The sequence below is a fragment of the Mesoplodon densirostris genome, chromosome 4 (assembly GCF_025265405.1).
Source record: "Mesoplodon densirostris isolate mMesDen1 chromosome 4, mMesDen1 primary haplotype, whole genome shotgun sequence".
Lineage (NCBI taxonomy): Eukaryota > Metazoa > Chordata > Mammalia > Artiodactyla > Ziphiidae > Mesoplodon > Mesoplodon densirostris.
The window spans coordinates 38320660-38335721 of NC_082664.1; positions in this window are offsets into that span (position 1 = coordinate 38320660).

A 15062-nucleotide genomic window follows, 5' to 3' on the forward strand; every position below is an offset into this window, starting at 1 on the left:
ACATTTCCGTACCATTTCTTAGGGCAGTGAGAGTGATAGTTCAGATCTTGGCAGGGGAATAAGCAATAAATGAAGTGTTTGGGAAGAGGCTCTTATAGTTCTGCAGAGAATCTCCTGAAAACACAAAATGTTACTAATAAATGACCATTCCAGAGTCCTCTGGAGGACAAAGCAATGGGAAACGTGTTTCTATCTCTCTATGTGTCTTCCTTTTCAGATGAGGAAACCAAGGAAACTGTGGTTAAAGGTCTTGTCTAGGGTAACAAAATTACTCAGTAGTCAGCCAGGACTAGACTCGGTTCCTACCCTGGGCTCAGCACCTTTTTTGTTGTTTGTTTGTTTTGCGGTACGCGAGCCTCTCACTGTTGTGGCCTCTCCCGTTGCGGAGCACAGGCTCTGGACGTGCAGGCTCAGCGGCCATGGCTCACGGGCCTAGCCGCTCCGCGGCATGTAGGATCTTCCCGGACCGGGGCAAGAACCCGTGTCGCCTTCATTGGCAGGCGGACTCTCAACCACTGCGCCACCAGGGAAGCCCTCAGCACCTTTTTAATACAGTAGCCAGTAGCCACGTGTGGCTATGAAGAACTTTTAATGTGGCAGATTGAACTGAGATGTGTTGTAAGTACATCCTGCACACTAGATTTGGAAGACTTAGTATAAACAAGGTAAACTATTTCATTAGTAATTTTTATATTGATACATGTTGAAATAATTGTGCTAAAATATATTATTAAAATTAATTTCACCTGTTTCCTTTCTTTAATCTGGCTACCAGAAAATTAAAAATTACACAAATTATATTTCTACTGGATGGGGCTAGTCTATGCAGTTTTCTCTTGATCCACTTTTAAATGTGTCATCTGTTTTTTTTAAAATTATTCCAGCAATTTTATTTAATTTTAATTTTAATTTATTTATTTTTGGCTGTGTTGGGTCTTCATTGCTGCATGCAGTTTTTCTCTAGCTGCGGCGAGCAGGGCCTACTCTTCGTTGCAGTGCGTGGGCTTCTCACTGCAGTGGCTTCTCTTGTAGCGGAGCACGGGCTCTAGGTACACGGGCTTCAGTAGTTGTGGTGCGCAGGCTCAGTAGTTGTGGCTCACAGGCTCTAGAGTGCAGGCTCAGTAGTTGTGGCGCACGGGCTTGCTCCGCATGTGGGATCTTCCCAGACCAGGGATCGAACCCGTGTCCCCTGCACTGGCAGGCAGACTCCCAACCACTGCACCACCAAGGAAGTCCTGTGTCATCTGTTTTTAAAGCCTAATGCAGACTTAATTTTACTAACCACTGTATCTGTTTTATTCAGTTCTATAGACATTTGTTGAGTGCCTTCACTACGCAAGGAACGGTGGCAACAACAGAAAAATGAGAAAGACTTTGTCCTTTCCTACTCTCCAGATCTTCACAATAGAGTCTGAGAGAGAAAATGAGCACAAATACCTATAATTACTGGCAGATTGTGTTATAAGAGCACAAAATGGAAAGACTATTTCCAGGTGGGGGATTGGGAAAGAGGAATTTGGGGCTTGAAGAATATGTAGGATTTCAAAAAGCAGAGAGTTTTAGTATACGAATTCCAGGTGGGCAAATGCAAGGAGTTTGGATTTTACTCTGCATGTAACAGGGAGCCACTGAGAGTTTGAGCAGGAGAGTAATAACAGAACCGCGGTTTAGGAAGATTATTTTAGCAGCATTTTATTGGGATTGATTGGAACTGGAAGAAATTGGACATGGAAAGGCAGACCCTAACAGGAACCACAAGGGGGAGATGTATAGCTTTCTGCCTCATCACTAATAGAAAACATGTATAATTTTAAAAATTAAACAAATAGAAAATTACGCTGCAGTCAAAGATCTCAAAGAGTAGGTTTTTGGCATGAAATGATTTAATTTTCTGAGGCATGAAAGACAATCTACATATTTACCAGCATCGTTTTTACCTTCCTAGAGTGATATAGTATCTTGTTACTAAGATGAGCAAGTGAATAAAAAGGTCATCTTATTCATAGGCACAAAAATTCAAGAACAGACTTTTGTTCTCTCCTACCTATGTCGACTCTGAGAGGTGAAGGAGTTTGGAATTTTCGGAGAAGCTGAGGGATTGAGGAAAGGGAAGTCACGAGGCTTCTGTTTTGTCCTGGAGAATGGCCAGCAGAGGGAGGGTTTGCTTCAAGGAAATTCAGGCACAAAATCCACAGGAGTCAAGAAGCTTGGGTAGTTTTGACTTGGAATGGAGAAGGGTACATAGACGCTGCATGGTATACTTGGGAAATAACATGATGATATAAAGTTAAAATTTTAGGGACTTCCTTGGTGGTCCAGTGGTTAAGACTTTGCCTTCCAATGCAGGGGGTGCGGGTTTGATCCCTGGTTGGGGAGCTAAGATCCCACATGCCTCACAGCCAAAAAACCAAAACATAAAACAGAAGCAATACTGTAACAAATTCAGTAAAGACTTAAAAAAAAAAAGGTCCGCATTAAAAAAAATGTTTAAAAAAATAAAAATAAATTAAATAAAGTTAAAATGTTAGATTCCAGTCCTAATTGTATCTTAATAAAAGTAGGACCATAAGCAAGTCTACTTATTGGCTGGGCTTCAATGTTCTCATCTGTAAAATAATGACAATAATGAATATAACTACCTTACAGGGTTACTTTATAAAATGATACACAAATGTTTTAGATATATGAGTATATACATATGACTCAAGGGTGCTAAGAAAAAGAACTCTGGCCATAAGCACGAGGTTGTAGAAGAGAGGATATTAAATTAGGAAGAGGGGATTGGTAACGAGTAATAGCCTGCCCAATGTGTGAATCTGTGTCTAGCTGAATTGGGTAATATGAGACTGTGTACTTGAACTAACTTGTACAAGGTGGTTTGCGTGCACTTGAAAAGACTGAGGGAACTTGTTGGAGAGGACACTGTGGGGGAAGAATTGTGCTAGGGAGGGAAACCACAGGAGATGGGGAGAGAGCAAAAAGGCTCCTCCAGGAAGTTAGAAAGAGCCAGAAAGTCTCCTCCAGTCTTAGAAATTTACCTAAAGGCACAAAGAGGCAGGAGCCTTCTCTGTAAGTGCTACTTTGGGTTCATACCTAATCAACAATTCCCCACCCTATTGCTGGTTCCTTGTACTTTTTTATCTTGACAAAATCTTCTTTGAGAATTAATGAGAAAGTATATACCAAAGTCTGAGAGAACTGAGGCATATATTTTTTTAAATTTATTTATTTTGGGCTGCACTGGGTCTTCATTGCTGCGTCAGCCTTTTTCTAGTTGCGGGGAGCGGAGGCTACTCTTCATTGTGGTGCGTGTGCTTCTCATTGTGTTTGTTGGCTTTTCTTGTTGCAGAGCACTGGTTCTAGGCACGCGGGCTCCGTAGTTGTGGCACACAGTCTTAGTTGCTCCGTGGCATGTGGGACCTTCCCAGACCAGGGCTCGAACCCGTGTCCCCTGAATTGGCAGGCGGATTCTTAACCACTGCACCATGAAGCAAGTCTTGTGAGGCATATTATTAAACAACTATGTAAGACAGTGCCAAGAATGTAACAGAATCAATCTCATGTCACTTTAAAAGCTCTGAGATTCCCTATTGCCTTCAGGATAAAGACCAAGTTCGTTACTACAACATTCAAAACCTTTTAAAATTTGGTCCCCGTCTACTGCTCTCACTTCATGTCCTACTACTTCCCACATCTCCTTTTTTTTTTTTTTTTGCGGTATGCGGGCCTCTCACTGTTGTGGCCTCCCCCGTTGCGGAGCACAGGCTCCGGACGCGCAGGCTCAGCGGCCATGGCTCACGGGCCCAGCCGCTCCGCGGCATATGGGATCCTCCCAGACCGGGGCACGAACCCGTATCCCCTGCATCGGCAGGCGGACTCTCAACCACTTGCGCCACCAGGGAGGCCCTCCACATCTCCTTTTGCTGTCCATTCTTTGTCGTCACACATTTCCTATTTGTAGCCTCCCCCAACTTTTTTTTTTTTTCACGGTTGTGGGATCCTGACCAGAGATCTAACCCGGGCCCCCACCATTGGAAGCTCAGAGTCCTAACCACTGGACCACCAAGGAATTCCCTCCCCAAACTTCTCATGGCCCTACCGTACCAAATTCTTCCAAGTCTCCTTTCGAGCTTTTTGTATGCTGCTCCCTCTGCCCAGAATGGCCCTTTCTCTGCCTGTTGAAGTTATATTCAGTCTCTCAGACATGGTTCAAACATCCCTTCTTCCAAGACTGGCTATTAGTTTCCTATAATCACACTTAATTCATTCTTCTATTATAGAAGGCACAGTCACCACTTGACTCTGAGCTTCTTGAGAATGATGCCTGTTTCCCAGCTCCTAGCATTATGCCTGACAGATAGTGAGTACTCAGTAATGTTTTTTGATTGGTTGCAAAAGCTGAACACACAGTTTCACCCATCCTACCACCTTACCCCCAATTTCATGGCCCAAAGCAGCCACCATTTCACCTGTCTCATTTAGACTTCACTCTGTTCACTCCAGGTCATTTGCTTTCAAAGATTTTAAAAACAATTTTTTTTTCAGGAGAAGGAGTTTTCATTTTAAAAAAAGTTAAATCCAATATCCTCTTCTTCAATTATTCACCAAGAATTTATTGCTAAATCATGTATTCATGCTGTGCCCACCAAAGGGAAGATTCTGCCTAAGGAACAGATGCCTCAACAAAGAGAACAAACTGCCCTAATATCATTCAATTTAACACCTCATTGCTCTCTAGGAAATGATCTGTAAACTTAGAGTTCAGTTTGTCACCTCATTGCTAAAGATTTAACAATGTCTTTTCTGACTTCAATTGATTCTATACACTACTTTTTCTTTTATAGGTAATTTGATCCATAATGGTTTGTTGATTTGGGTTGGAGGGAGTAGGTGACTCTCCTACCAGTGTGGTTTCTTTGTCCTTTCTCACCAATTCAGTTAATACTTGAGATGCTTACAGAAAAGAATCTTCCATCACAAAATTTTAAATGGTGCTCAAAATGTAAATACACCTGGAAGAAGTAATATTATAACATTAAAGCTCAGGGATTCAATTTGATTTAATTCATGTACTGTTTGGTGTGCCTGTTCCCTACCTGCCTTCAAGCAGCTTACAATCTGGGGGGAAAGAAATCCCAATTATCACAATATAGTGTAATAATTGCTCTTAGGGATGCTATTGGGGCCCAGAGAAAGGGCAAGCATTTCAACATGGGAGAGGTTGGAGAGAGAAGGGACACAGTGTCGACACAGTGTCAGCAAAGATTTTCCAGAAGAGTTGATATTTCATCAGACTTAAGCATTGGTGGACATTAGTGGCTGTTGGGCAGGGTGTTCTCTAGACAGGGGGAACAACATGTGCAAAGATACAGAAGAATGGGAAAACAAGTTTGGAAGGCTTGTGTTTAAAGTAGGTAGCATTCAAGTGAAGGATAAAGTTTTAACCCTTATGTCAGGGGCGGCTGACTTTATAATTATGCATAACACAGCCCTGGTGGAAGTTAACATGTAATAAAAAGAATTTTTTTTCTTATTTCTTGGCCGTGTTCTGCAGCATGCGGGATCTTAGTTCCCTGACCACGGATCAAGCCCTCACCCCCTGCAGTGGAAGTGTGGAGTCTTAACCACTGGCCCGCCAGGGAAGTCCCTGTAATGAATTTTTAAATTGCTTACCATTTTTCCTAATATATATCAGCATCACGTTTTCCACCAAAGTGGTTGTGTGAAGACATACAGATGTGGATTCACATCCTAGATCTGGCCCTTATTAGCTGTGACACATTGAGCAAGGTACTTAACTTCTCTGTGCCTTTTTCCTCATTTGCAAACTGGGAATACATCTACCTCATCTAGTTGCTGAGTGAATTAAAGGAGATAATCTACTTAGCACAGGGTCTGATATATGTACTAAGTATTCAATACATGTTAGCTGTATCGATGAAAATGAGTTCCGAGAATGGACTAGTGGGTAGTAATCAAGGTATCATAATTAACTGAAGCCCCAGAGAACCTCAGAGGTAGAAGGACTCTCAAGAAGTTATCTAATATAGAACTCTGCATCTAAGAAGATCAATGCTTAAATCAACAGTATTGGGCCCTGCCTGGTATCAAAGGCCCTAAATATATCTGAGGAAAGATGGGGTGGGAGAATAGAATAAATAAAATCTCAAGCAGAAAGAGGGGAATGAGAGAGAGAGGGAAAAGGAAGCCAAATGATTGGACAAAGGGGATGGGAAATACATTTCAGTAGCACATCTGCCATTAGCTGCCTATTTCTGGCTTAAATTTTCCAAAACAGATGGCGACTCTATTTGAGATAATGAAATGAAAGGTTTGGGAACTCTAAGAGGTAATATATTCAGTACTCCCAGAGAGGTCTAGGTATAAAAATATCCTAAGTAGAAGGAAGAAGGGCATCTCTGGGAATGTTTGGGAGCCATCTTTTCCAAAGAGCTCTTCCTCAAACTCTGGAGAACATTTAGAGACTCCCTAGATAGATTACTATGTTTATTAAGACCGCTGATGTCAGGAGGGGCTGAGAGATTGCTACCTGATAGAAGGGGAGATGCTAGGACAAAGGTGTACAGATGAAATCTCTCTGAGAACCAAATTTTAGAAAAGTAATCCAGGGCAAACTTCCTTGCATTATTCCGTGTAAAAACAGATAAATGCTACCTGACGCTGGTCACCTACTTGGCAGGAGGCATTTTAGTAAGCCCCAAACCATCAGTAGTTTGAATGAAATGGTTTTCCTTCCAGGAACTTTTTAATATGCCCCCATACCCCCATGTGATTTTGACTTGATGCTTTTTTGTAATATGACTCTCTATTACATATTTACTCCTGAGAGATGATTCTGTCCTAATTATTTCTTTCCCACATGTCTTTCATTTTTCAGTTTGTGTTTCAGTTTATTTTTGGAACCTAAGCTATCATGACTGCCTGCTGCCTTTTTCTGTTCTTAGGCCTTCTTCCTTTTCCTGCTTTGGTTATTGGTAGTTCAGCAGGGATGATGCTAAACCGGAGGCAGATGTTAATTAAGCAAAGCAAGTCAAGCAAATCAAAACTTCCAAATATTTGGTTTCAGGTTAGTTAGTCAGAGCAGCATCTTCTTAGATGTGGTTTTACTTTGATGTGAGTTATATAAAGCCTCTGGTTGGAGCTGTCAGCTTTCTTCTGTGTGGCGTCATGATAGAGCAATAGAAAGAGGATGCTGTCAAGATAGAGGGCGAGGACATTCCTAAGTAACAGGCAACAAGGCAGAATCGTATGCCAGAGGCCAAGACCTAACCCTCACCAAAATCTTGAGGAAATTTTTTGATGTAAATATCTCTTTCTAGGGTCACAGAGGATTTTGTCTTCCTGCCAGAATCATAATTGGATGAATTTATAGCTTTTGTCCGTTCACTCCTAGCCCAAGTTTCACTGCTAAATAACAGTGAAGACATCATCATGATGAACAAACAATTTTTAGAGTATATTATATGTGAGACGCTGGCCAGGCACCAGGTGAACAAAGAGGGAGAATACGTGATTTTTGCTCAGAGGATTTACTGTCTTGAGGAGATAAGGCATGTACACTTAAATACATACATTCATTTTAACAAACAAGGAAACAAAACCTTCCAGACAACACATACTGAGTGCCGAACAAGTAATATATAAGTAGCTGCTCATATGCCTCAGTTTGTCCCAGTTTATGCCTGTTGTTCCAGAGTAATTGTGTCCCCTGTAACTCTCAAACATCACAGTTTAGATGGTAAATTAAACTGTGTATAGACCAGTGGTCTAAGAACTAAGGGGAGGGAGTCATTATCTATGGCTAAGGAACTTGGTGGGGAGTTCATGGAACTGGCAGAACCTGAGCTGGGCCTTGACGGAAGAGTTAGGGCAGAGGCAAGAAGAGAGCGTTCTACAGGAGAATATCAAGAACAAAGGTACCACCGTGGATGTGGGAATAAAGACAGCCATGGCCCAGATTCTGGGGATACCATTCACATTATGTTTCTGTGAATGGTGCCCTCTGGGTTGTGTAAGTGTTGGCTCTAAGGATATGTCTTATGTGGGGAGCAATTGGAGGATTGCTGTCGTTGGAGAAGAGAATTTGTGTAGAGGATTTGTGTGAGGTAAGAATAGAAGCAAACAAAAAACAGAGTGTGGAGACTATTAAATGCTAGATCAAGAAATTTAAGTTTTATCCTGTGGTGGGTTGGAATTTAACTGAAGAGTTTTGAGCAGGAAATAATACCTACAACAAAATGGTTTTGGAAGATTAATATTCCCAAGTAAAGTGTTCAGTGTACTGAAAGGAGAAGAAAGAAGGAGAAGAACTTGTTTCAGAAGTGTTGGAAACACCCAAGAGAGACATGATAAGAGTATATAGTGGCGGCAGTAGAAAGGAATATGAGGAGATGGATTGGAGAGAGTTTGCAAAGGCAGGGTTGATAGTGTGTTGGTAACTGGGTAATGATGCAAGGAGAGGGAACAATCAAGAGTGACTCAAGATTTAGAACCCGAGTACTGAGAAAATGATAGAAATGATAGGATCATTGATGAATGTGGCAGAGTTGAGAGAAGTTAGCTTTTTGGGGGGATAGAGGAGCTCTCCTCCAGACATGATGAGTTTGAGATATCCATTTGGAAGTGTCCAACAGGAAGTATTAAATTGGAGCTGAGATAGGTAGTGATGGCTAGAGATATGGATTTAGGAACTCTGTGGAGTGTTGAATAATTGAATGAGAAAGTTTTCTCCTTCAAGGTCAGAAATAGCAGACAGCCCAAATTATCACTTGGGTTGCAATTATATTTTGTAGAGTAGGAAGGAATACAACTTGTCAAGATTGCAGAATAGAGATCCCAGAGGTGGAAGGAAACAGAACAGTGTGTAGTCAAGAGAACCAAAGGAAAAGAAAGTTTCAAGCTTTGATTTACAGAACCAAATGTTGGTCAAGGAGGAGGTCAAGGAGGACTATGACTGAGAAAATTCATAGTTTTTGGTGGTGAGGATGACATGGTTCTTTGGAGTTTATGATTTGATTGTAATTGTGGAAATGGGCTCCATGTTATAAGGGTTAAGGCCTGAGAGATGATGATTCAAGGGACATAATAAATGAAGGCTGATCTTGTGAGAAATTTGGCAGTAAAGGGAGGAAAACAATATGACGAAAATTCAAGGATAAGCCAGGATTAAGGAAGGATTTTTTAAAAGAATACGATAAGGAATTTATGTTCTGTGTTAGACTGTAGATAGCACTTTATTTGCTTAGAATAAATTCTGATTTTTAAAAACTGCTCATAGTACCTTTCTTCCTCTGGATTCCAAGCAAGAATCTTACTAGAGCAAGGGAGGAAGAAAATATAGGTAGGAAGAGAACTGGTAAGAATTCAACAGTTAGTCATCAACAGGTGACGAAAATGGACCTAATCTCTTCCACATAGACGGGGCCCCTTTCTGTTCAGGCAGAAACTATATGTATCTGTAGCTGGGGCAGACATTTAAGTTAGGAGAGGATACCTCTAAAATACCAAGGAGGTTTTGTTTTGTTTTGTTTTGTTTTGTGGGGGGTTCTCTAAATCCCCCAATAAACCCCCAGTTAAAAACCTTCAGTGGGGCTTCCCTGGTGGCGCAGTGGCTGAGAGTCCGCCTGCCAATGCAGGGGACACAGGTTTGTGCCCCGGTCCAGGAAGATCCCACATGCCGCGGAGCGGCTGGGCCCGTGATCCTTGGCCGCTGAGCCTGCGCGTCCGGAGCCTGTGCTCCGCAAGGGAGAGGCCACAACAGTGAGAGGCCCGCGTACCGCAAAAAACAAAACAAAAACAAAAAACAAAAAAACCTTCAGTGGCCTACAAATTTCACAGCCTGACATCCATCCTGCTTTCTACTTCCTCGGCCACCATCCCAATTCAGGTCCACAATACTTCTCACCTTGACTGCTATAATAACCTGTCTTCTGTCTCTCCACTCTAGCTTTCCTAAGCACCGCTGCCAGATTAATTTCCTAAAGCACAATTCTGATCCTATCTGTGCCTTGCTTAAAAGCCTTCAACAAATTCCCATTGTCAACTGAATTAGGTACAGGCTCCTCACCCTGGCTTTTAAAACCAGCCACAGTATGGCATTGGCTTACCTTTTCTGTCTTAATATTCACAATTTCCTTATATTCAAACTGATTTACAGCCATGAAAAAGAGGGACTCACTTTGTCTTTCTATCTGGAGTGGCCACGTAAATTTCTCTGTGAAAACAACAGGGGCTTCCCACAGAAAGGAAGGTACAAGAAGGTGTGGGGTCATTTTCCATGTCCTGTTCAATGTGATCTTGCTATCTGAACCCTTCCCCCAAATATTTTGTTTGTAATTTGTATAGGGCATTTACCAGAGTCTGCATTACATTAGAGTCATCTGTGTGCTTTTCCTCTCTCCACCCTACGAGAGTGAATGCAGTCCAAAGACAAAAATCATATGTCCTCATCTTTGATCCTCTCCAGGGTCTAGTACTATGCCTTGCACTTGGGGCATTCAATACATTAAAAAAAAAAATTCCCTGAATGCATTGAAAAGAGGTCACGGACCCTTAAATAACTCGGCCTTTGCCCACCACCTCTCAGCATGTCCTTACCTGATGCCATGAAGATGCAAATGTTTTTATTTTTCATGTAGCAACTGCATGTCCTTTACATGGCTATCATGACATTATATGTTGAATTATAAATAAATTATAAAGATTATAATTATTAATTACAAAGACAGGAACTTTCTATTGTTTAACCTAGTGTGTACGTCACGTTCAACTTAAGGATTTATGTACATAGCTCTTGATAAATGTTTTAAAATAATAATTTTAGGGATAAATCCATTTGCAGAGGGTTGTTTTATAAATCATGTTCTTGTTTAAAATTGAGGTATAATTGACATATAACATTCTATCAGTTTCAGGTGTATAACAATGTTTTGATATTTGCATATCACATAAACATATATACAAATATCATACATATTGATATATATTTGTATAACAATATTTGTATATATTGTGAAGTGATCACCACAAGAAGTCTAGTTAAAATTTGTCACCATATATAGTTACCACATTATTTATTTATTTATTTATTTAACATCTTTACTGGAGTATAATTGCTTTACAATGGTGTGTTAGTTTCTGCTTTATAACAAAGTGAATCAGCTATACATATACATATATCCCCATATCTCCTCCCTCTTGCATCTCCCTCCCATCCTCCCTATCCCACCCCTCTAGGTGGTCACAAAGCACCGAGCTGATCTCCCTGTGCTATGCGGCTTCTTCCCACTAGCTATCTATTTCACATTTGGTAGCGTATATATGTCCTTGCCACTCTCTCACTTTGTGCCAGCTTACCCTTCCCCCTCCCCATGTCCTCAAGTCCATTCTCTACATCTGCGTCTTACTCCTGTCCTGCCCTTAGTTTCTTCAGAACCTTTTTTTCTTTTTTTTACATTCCATATATATGTGTTAGCATACGGTATTTGTTTTTCTCTTTCTGACTTACTTCACTCTGTATGACAGACTCTAGGTCCATCCACCTCACTACAAATAACTCAATTTTGTTTCTGTTTATGGCTGAGTAATATTCCATTGTATATATGTGCCACATCTTCTTTATCCATTCATCTGTCGATGGACACTTAGGTTGCTTCCATGTCCTGGCTATTATAAATAGAGCTGCAATGAACATTGTGGTATATGACTGTTTTGTTTTTTTTTTTAAAGGTGTCACATTTTATTTATTATCTTCGGCTGTGTTGGGTCTTCGTTTCTGTGTGAGGGCTTTCTCTAGTTGTGGCGAGTGGGGTCCACTCTTCATCACAGTGTGCAGGCCTCTCAGTGTTGTGGCCTCTCCTGTTGCGGAGCACAGGCTCCAGATGCACAGGCTCAGTAGTTGTGGCTCACGGGTCCAGTTGCTCCATGGCATGTGGGATCTTCCCAGACCAGGGCTCGAACCCGCGTCCCCTGCATTAGCAGGCAGACTCTCAACCACTGCGCCACCAGGGAAGCCCCATGACTGTTTTTGAATTATGGTTTTCTCAGGGTATACGCCCAGTAGTGGGATTGCTGGGTCGTATGGTAGTTCTATTTTTAGTTTTAGTTTTTTGGGTTTTTTTTGCGGTACGTGGGCCTCTCACTGTTGTGGCCTGTCCCGTTGGGGAGCACAGGCTCTGGACGCGCAGGCTCAGCGGCCATGGCTCATGGGCCTAGCCGCTCCACGGCATGTGGGATCTTCCTGGACTGGGGCATAAACCCACGGCACCGGCATCGGCAGGTGGACTCTCAACCACTGCGCCACCAGGGAAGCCCTGAGCGTTCTTTCATGTGTTTGTTGGCAATCTTTATATCTTCTTTGGAGAAATGTCTATTTAGGTCTTCTGCCCATTTTTGGGTTGGCTTGTTTGCTTTTTTGATATTGAGCTGTATGAGCTGCTTGTAAATTTTGGAGATTAATCTTTTGTCAGTTGCTTCATTTGCAAATATTTTCTCCCATTCTGAGGTTGTCTTTTGGTCTTGTTCATGGTTTCCTTTGCTGTGCAAAAGCTTTTAAGTTTCATTAGGTCCCATTTGTTTATTTTTGCTTTTATTTCCATTTCTCTAGGAGGATCTTCTTGTGATTTATGTCATAGTGTTCTGCCTATGTTTTCCTCTAAGAGTTTGATAGTGTCTGGCCTTACATTTAGGTCTTTCATTCGTTTTGAGTTTATTTTTGTGTATGGTGTTAGGGAGTGTTCTAATTTCATTCTTTTACATGTAGCTGTCCAGTTTTCCCAGCACCACTTATTGAAGAGGCTGTCTTTTCTCCATTGTATATTCTTGCCTCCTTTATCAAAAATAAGGTGACCATATGTGCATGGGTTTATCTCTGGGCTTTCTATCCTGTTCCATTGATCTATATTTCTGTTTTTGTGCCAGTACCATACTGTGTTGATTACTGTAGCTTTGTAGTATAGTCTGAAGTCAGGGAGACTGATTCCTCCAGCTCCGTTTTTCTTTCTCAAGATTGCTTTAGCTATTCGGGGTCTTTTGTGTGTCCATACAAATTGTGAAATATTTTGTTCTAGTTCTGTGAAAAATGCCATTGGTAGTTTGATAGGGATTGCATTGAATCTGTAGATTGCTTTGGGTAGTAGAGTCATTTTCACAATGTTGATTCTTCCAGTCCAAGAACATGGTATATCTCTCCATCGGTTTGTATCATCTTTAATTACTTTCATCAGTGTCTTATAGTTTTCTGCATACAGGTCTTTTGTCTCCTTAGGTAGGCTTATTCCTAGATATTTTATTCTTTTTGTTGCAGTGGTAAATGGGAGTGTTTTCTTAATTTCACTTTTAGATTTTTCATCATTAGTGCATAGGTATGCAGGAGATTTCTGTGCATTAATTTTGTATCCTAGGGCTTCCCTGGTGGCGCAGTGGTTGGGGGTCCGCCTGCCGATGCAGGGGACACGGGTTCGAGCCCTGGTACAGGAGGATCCCACATGCCGCGGAGCGGCTGGGCCCGTGAGCCATGGCCGCTGAGCCTGCGCGTCCGGAGCCTGTGCTCCGCGACGGGAGAGGCCACAACAGTGAGAGGCCCACGTACCGAAAAAAAAAAAAAAAAAAAAATTGGTATCCTACTACTTTACCAAATTCATTGATTAGCTCTAGTAGTTTTCTGGTAGCATCTTTAGGATTCTCTATGTATAGTATTATGTCATCTGAAAACAGTGATAGCTTTACTTCTTCTTTTCCGATTTGGATTCCTTTTATTTCTTTTTCTTCTCTGACTGCTGTGGCTAAAACTTCCAAAACTATGTTGAGTAATAGTGGTGAAAGTGGAGAACCTTGTCTTGTTCCTGATCTTAGAGGAAATGCTTTCAGTTTTTCACAACTGAGAACGATGTTAGCTGTGGGTTTGTCATATATGGCCTTTATTATGTTGAGGTAAGTTCCCTCTATGCCTACCTTCTGGAGGGTTTTTATCATAAATGGGTGTTGAATTTTGTCGAAAGCTTTTTCTGCGTCTATTGAGATGATCATATGGTTTTTCTCCTTCAGTTTGTTAATATGGTGTATCACAATGATTGATTTGCATATATTGAAGAATGCTTGCATTCCTGGAATAAACCCCACTTGATCATGGTGTATGATCCTTTTAATGTGCTGCTGAATTCTGTTTGCTAGTATTTTGTTGAGGATTTTTGCATCTATGTTCATCAGTGATATTGGTCTGTAGTTTTGTTTTTTCGTGACATGCTTGTCTGGTTTTGGTATCAGGGTGATGGTGGCCTCATAGAATGAGTTTGGGAGTGTTCCTCCCTCTGCTATATTTTGGAAGAGTTTGAGAAGTATAGGTGTTAGCTCTTCTCTAAATGTTTGATAGAATTCGGCTGTGAAGCCATCTGGTCCTAGGCTTTTTTTTGTTGGCAGACTTTTAATCACAGTTTTAATTTCAGTGCTTGTGATTGATCTGTTTATATTTTCTATTTCTTCCTGGTTCAATCTTGGAAAGTTGTACTTTTCTAAGAATTTGTCCATTTCTTGCAGGTTGTCCATTTTATTGGCATATAGTTGCTTGTAGTAATCTCTCATGATCTTTTGTATTTCTGCAGTGTCAGTTGTTACTTCTCCTTTTTCATTTCTAATTCTATTGATTTGAGTCTTCTCCTTTTTTTTCTTGATGAGTCTGGCTAATGGTTTATCAATTTTGCTTATCTTCTCAAAGAACCAGATTTAGTTTTATTGATCTTTGCTATTGTTTCCTTCATTTCTTTTTCATTTATTTCTGATCTGATCTTTATGATTTCTTTCCTTCTGCTAACTTTGGGTTTTTTTTGTTTTTCTTTCTCTAATTGCTTTAGGTGTAAGGTTAGGTGGTTTACTTGAGATGTTTCTTGTTTCTCAAGGTAGGACTGTATTGCTATAAACTCCCCCTTTTTAGAACTGCTTTTGCTGCATCCTATAGGTTTTAGGTCGTCATGTTTTCATCGTCATTTGTTTCTAGGTATTTTTTGAGTTCCTCTTTGATTTCTTCAGTGATCTCTTGGTTATTTAGT